The following is a 6,832-nucleotide window of genomic DNA, read 5'->3' on the forward strand; positions in this document are numbered from 1 at the left end:
GAGAGAAATGCCTAGGAGTAAATTTAACCAAAGAGATCAACGACCTCTACAACAAAAAATTTAAAACATTAATGAAAAAAATTTAAAAGGACACCAAAATATGGAAAGATATACCACTTTCTTGGATTAGAAGCATTAACATAATAAAAGTGTTCATATTATCCAAAGCTATCTACACATTCAATGCAATCCCTATCAAAATACTAATGACATTTCTCACAGAAATAGAAAAAAATGGTCTTAAAACTTGTATGGAACCATACATGACCCCGTAGAGCTAAAGTAATCTGGAATAAGAAGAACACAGTTGGATGTAAAACACTTCTGACTTCAAAACATACTGTACAGCTATAGTAACCAAAACAGCATGGTACTGGTGTAAAAACAGACAAATAGACCAATGGAGCAGAATAGAGAGCCCAGAAATAAACCTATGCACTTACAGCCAACTGATTTTTAACAAAGGTGCCAAGAATAAACACGGGGGAAAGAACAGTCTCTTAGATAAATAGTGTTGGGAAAACTGGATATCCATATGCAGAAGATTGAAACTAGACCCCTATCTCTCATCATAAACAAATATCAACTCAAAATTATTAATTAAAGACCTAAATTTAAGGCCTGAAGCTATGAAATTATTATAAGAAAGCATAAGAGAAATGCTACATGAAATGGGAGTGGGCAGCCCTTTTTTGAGTGAGACTACAAAGGCACAGGCAACTAAAGCAAATACACACAAATGGGACTACATCAAACTGAAAAGCTTCTGACCAGCAAGGGACACTGTCAACAAAGTGAGGAGACAACCTACAGAATGGAAGAAAGTGTTTGCATGCACATCAGACAAGGGGCTAATATCCAGGATATATAGGGAAGTCAAACAACTCAACAGCAAAAAACAAATCACTAAAAAAATGAGCAAAGGATCTGAACAGACATTTCACAAAAGAATACATACAAATGGTCAAAAAGAACATGAAAAAGAAAATGCTCAAAATCAGTAATCATTAGGGAAATGCAAATTAAAACCACAATGAGATATCATCTCACCTAATTAGAATGGGTATTTTTAACAGGACAGAAAATAACTAATGCTGGCAAGTATGTAGAGAAAAGGCAACACTCCTACATTGTTGGTGGGAATCTAAATTGGTACAGCCATTGTGGAAAACAGTATGGAATTTCCTCAGAGAACTAAAAATAGGTCTTACTTTATGATCTAGCTATACCACTACCGGGTATATACCTAAAGAAATGAAATCGATATATCAAAAGACACATACACTCCCATGTTTTGCAGTGCTATTCACAATAGTCAGGAAATGGAATCAACATAAATGTCCATCAACAGATGAATGAATAAAAAAATGGTGGTGTATATACACAATGGAAAACTATTCAGCTATAAGAAGAAATGATGTCCTATCATCTGCAGCAACACAGATGGAACTGGAAAACATCATGTTAAATGAAGTGAGTCAGGCACAGAAAAAAATACCACATGATCTCACTCATATGAGGAATTTTAAAAAAATAAAAATAAATAAAAGTGGTTCTCATGAGAGTTGATTAATGCTTACCAGAAGCTAGGGGTAGATGGGGATGGGAGAGGAGGAGATGTGGTGGACTAAAGGGTGCAAAACTATGCCATCTACACTAAGTGAATCATTGTGCAGTATATGTATGTATTGCAACAGCAACAACACATTGTATTCCACAAATGTGTATAAGTAAATATTAAGATAAAAAAATTTTAAAAAGCACACCCCAAAATGCTAATCTCTTTTGGAAGTACCCTCACAAACACACTGAAAAATAATGTTTTACCAACTGTTTGAGCATCACTTAACCCTGTCAAGTTGGCACACAACATTAACCATCACAGGCAGTGTCATATCTGCTTCTGCTCACTCTTGTGTGCTTGTGTGTGGTATACAATGGCTACACAATAATAATTTATTGAATGAGTGATATAAGATAGCTACTTTTTAAATACTAAAATATTTCAATTATTTTGTTCAACTGCTTTTACCTATTTGTGTCCATTTTGGTTGATTTGAAACTAGAATTATTCTCTTCAGGGGTAGGATGCTGTAAGGCCTTATCTAGTGCTAAGTAACTGGTAAGTCAGGGACTTCCACTTGTTTTGTTAGAAGAAAAAGTCTTTCATGCCCCAAAGGCACTGTCTTCAGGGACAGCAATGCTGTCATTCCACCAGGGTAGATAAGGAAGTGCTGCTGCTCCTGGCACCCCTCTCTGTGCTGGACACTAGGGACAGGAATCATGGCACCGTGACACCTAGCCGTCACATGCTCTTTTCCTTTTGAGTTATGCCCACTTAATTTTTTCATGATACTCTAGGCACCATTTTTCAGTTATTTATTTACCTCTATCTCCTCTCCTAGACAACAAGCTATTCGAGACAGGACCCAAGTTTTAGTCATTTCTGCACACATGGTTCCTGGTTTCCCGATATGTTTCTGGATGAATGAATGGAGTTCTGCCAGATGAAGCTCCAAGACTGGCTGATCAATTTCTCTAAGTAAAGGAAAACATTTATGGAAGTACCTAGTGAACCTCGAACAGGATTAATAGCACAGGCTAATACAGTTGTCCCTCCAGGACCACCTATAGATACCCACGTCTGCGGATGCTCAAGTCCTTGATATAAAATGGTGTAGTCTTTGTAGTATTTGCACATAACCTATGCACATTCTCCTGTATACTTTAAATAATCTCTGGATTATTTATAATGTAGATATTATACAATGTAAACTATGAAAATATTTGTCATATTGTATTTTTTATTTGTATTATTTTTATTGTTATATTGTTATTTTTAATTTAATTTAATTTTTTCCTGAATATTTCCAATCACAGAACCCTTGGATAGGAAGGCTGACTGTATTTCATATATTTCAATGATATGGGATAAAGTCTCTAGCCTAAAATCATTATGATATAATATGAGACTGGTAAAAGCTCTGTAGTCATTGATCACTTTTGAATTATGCTCCTGTCCATATTTCCTCTCTTGTCCTTGTCCTGCTCAGCTTCAATGCTGTAGCTACTCCAATCCACAGGAGTTTCTTCTAGAACAAGAATTTATTTGCCATCCACAGTCATGTAATAGTAACTAAACTTGGATAAGACTCGAGCTTTAGTTCAGATTATAAGAATCCAATAGTTTATTTTGAGCTAATACAGTAGCTTCATCAGTAAAAGCCAGTGGCTCAAATGCATTGTGTATAAGTTTACAGGTTAATAAATACATTATTCTAGGGTAAATCTCTTTCATTGATTAAAAAATTTATTTAGTAGGATCTGTTCATTATAGAGTGACTCAGAAATATACTTATCTGTAATACATGTACAACAATAGTATAAGGTATTTAAAATTAAGTTTTCTTACAACAGAATACTAAACACTAAACTAAATACTAAACTCACAATAATATATAATAGATTTTTTGCCTGACTTTTTAAAAAAGTAGCATTTTTACTGCTTAATAAAATTATCTCTAGTTTAAAAAAGAATCAAAATAGTAAATTGACAGTACATTAGCTAATAAAAATTAGAGGGAAAGCTAGCAGCTTTGTATGTGTATGTGGGAGGAGTTGCTATGTTTTTATTAGCAGTTAAATTTTGTTACATTTTTCATGAGACAGTGAGAAAAATGTATACAACATGCATAATTCATAAGCTACTCTACTCTTAAGAAATCTTACGTTTCAGATGAAGTGATACCTACATTAAAAATAGCAACAAATACTGAGCAAGCTAAATGTCCCAAAAACTTTTTTTTCCATTAAAGGTTTATTTACTAAAAATAATAAATAAATATAAGCATTTGGGTATTCAGGTATTATTGAAACATTTTTTTAAACTATAGCTTATGGCTTATAGGCACATATATTTTTATGCCACAACGATGATAAGAATATGCATTTAGGCAAAGTGAGAATATGAATTTGAAGACGAAAGAGTTCTTGACACCACCACAGCTCATAAAAATGTCACTCATTTCTGCAAAACCCATTCCATTTAAAATGAATGCTTTAATATAGGAAAGGAAGAACTCCACCTTACATGAAAACACACAAAAGGTAAAACACTGTCTAAAACGGCTTATCTCCTGACTTCCCAAAGAATTTGATTTTCATCACTTTATGTTACTTCTTGACATCTAAACTAGTTTGAACAAATGAGTTTTAAACAATTGTTGTTTTTTTTCTGCCTTCATATTTATATTCCACCTATTGACCTACCATGCTGTTGTTAACTAACTTTTTAAAAGCAGAGATCAGGTCATGTTCCTCACACATTGGACTGGTTCCCCAGGGCCTGGAGAATCAATACCCAATTCAGAGACATAAAATTGAAGGATTTTTATAGTTTAGGTTCAACCTGTTAATTTGCTAATCTAATTTATTCTTTCTCTCATTTGTCCTCTAGTCTGGCACTCTGGATTATTAGTCAATTTCTGAGCCCACCATTCCTCACAAGGCAGCCTCTAGGAAGGGCCCTTGAGATGACCTTTGCTAGCATGAGGTCCAACCAGGGTCCATAGGAAGCACTGGAAATGCAGACTACATTCCATGTATTCTCTCTCAAACAGTCATCTCCCTTTAAGTTTGAATCAGACCCTGGTTCTGTGAGTCCACTAAGCTCGAAGAAAGCATAACAGGCTTGTCAATGGTCTCTTTAAAGTTCTTCTCTAGACAGAAGTGAAAAAAGGTATAATACATTTCATAAGTGGGAGCTAATAAATAAACAAAGAAAGAAAGATATAAAAATGACAATATGTTGAACTTTCAAAAGGGCAGAACAGAATCAAGGTTACTAGAGGTGGGAGAGGGGGTGTGGGAGGGGTTAGTGAGAAATTGGTAAAGGGTCACAAAGAATGATTACATATTGTAATGATGAATATACTAATTATCCTGATTTGATCATCATATATTGTACACAGGTATTGATATCCAACTCTGTACCCCACAAATATGTACAATCAATTATGTTTTAATAAAAAATTAAAAATAAAATAAAAAAGATATAACATATCCCTCCACATGGGGTGGGGTGGGGTTGGTTGTGATGCATAGGAACTAGGCAGCTTTTCCTAATTACGGTCTGCACAAATACTTTATTACCATATTTGGTTGATTCTGAGAAGCCATTGATTGCAAGATTCTCAAATAATTTTATATTCCACTAAGGAAGGCAATGCTGTGCCAAAAAATATAGAGAAGATCCTTGTTAAGATCCTTAAAAATGAAGCAGAGGTTGTTTGCCCAGTATGGGTAGCATTATATGACCCTTCTAATTTGGATAAGATATTTTCTACCATGGATCTTGCTGGAGAAATAGTAACACCTCCAACTCATTAAATTTCTCTTCTACAGATTACTAGTCCTTTACTTTGTGAAAATAACAATTATGTAATTTATGTAACAGTATTTTCAGAAACCCCCAAATGCTGCAAATCATGAGTATACTTACTTTTGTGTTGATTTTTATAGTTTTGCATTTTAGACAGAAATATTTACCTTGATGTTTTTTGACCGAAACTTGAAGGGTACATAAGAATTACCTTCCATGAGTGGGAGTTTAAAATTCTTCTTTACAAAGAAGGAAAAAGAAAAAGTTTACACTGTTAAAACGGTTGTAATATAATTGAGTTTTACGAGGTAAAATGACTAAGTATATATTTATGCTAAGTAATAGAATATATTTCTTAATAAAGAAATTTACTGGGCCATAGAATAATTTCTCTTGAGAATTTCTGTGGAAAAATTGAGTATATTTGCAGTATTGATTTTCTTTCCACCTAAGCAAGTGACTCATTGAATTCTACATTAGGAAGAAGTAATCCAGGGAAAAGCTGTGATAAATCTAAAATTTGATTGCATCTATGTAAGAGTAAAATGATTCACTAGAAAATAATGCAGACTATGATAAAAATTCTTGGTCTAGTTAATAGATTAAGTTATATATATTCTACTTTTTATCCAATAACCAGCCACTCCTAAACCAACATAGATAATTTTGTATTTGAGTCTTATGAATGTATTTATTCTGGTTTCAATAATTGTGCCTCAAGTAAAACCATTAAAAAATTTTACCAGTAGACTTCCTCAGATGCTTGAGTTGAACAATACTGTTATTTTGTTTTAATTTTTTAGTACATGGGCCAAATCATCAAATTAAGTGTAATATTCTCGCCAAAAGACAGCTACATCATGACCTCTGTGACCTTTGATAAAAATTGTTTTCTTTCAATTAATTTTATAATATATATGTGTTGTTGCACATTTTAAATATACTTTTTTTGTAAAAATCTGACAATAAAATGAGGTTACTGCTGAAATGTTAGAGAGGGAAGCTGTTTTATGTATGTTCTAAGTTACAACTAACCATATACTTCCAGCTAGAAAAATTCCTGTGGTCACAGCTAAAGCTATACATTGGATAGCAGTTTTTCATACAGAAAGTAGAATATCTTTTGATTTCTGTGAAGGCAAATTCTAGATGCCAACTTGGTTAGATGAAGGAATGGGGAGAAACCTGGTAAAGCTATCTTTTTAGGTGTGTCCATGAGGGTGTTTCCAGCAGAGATTAGTATGAGAATCTGAGTGGTCTGGGTGGGAAAGGCCCCCCCCCCTCAGTGTGGGTGGGAACCATCCAATCCACTGGGGGTCCGGAGAGAACAAAAGACAGAGGAAAGAGGTAAAGCTCTCTCGACCTGCTGGAGCTGGGCTACACTCTTCTCCCCGGTCTGTGGACATCAGAGCTCGAGACTCTTCAGCTTTTAGGTTCCAGAACTTACACCAA

This window comes from Galeopterus variegatus, unplaced genomic scaffold, assembly GCF_000696425.1.
Source record: "Galeopterus variegatus unplaced genomic scaffold, G_variegatus-3.0.2 Scaffold5754, whole genome shotgun sequence".
Lineage (NCBI taxonomy): Eukaryota > Metazoa > Chordata > Mammalia > Dermoptera > Cynocephalidae > Galeopterus > Galeopterus variegatus.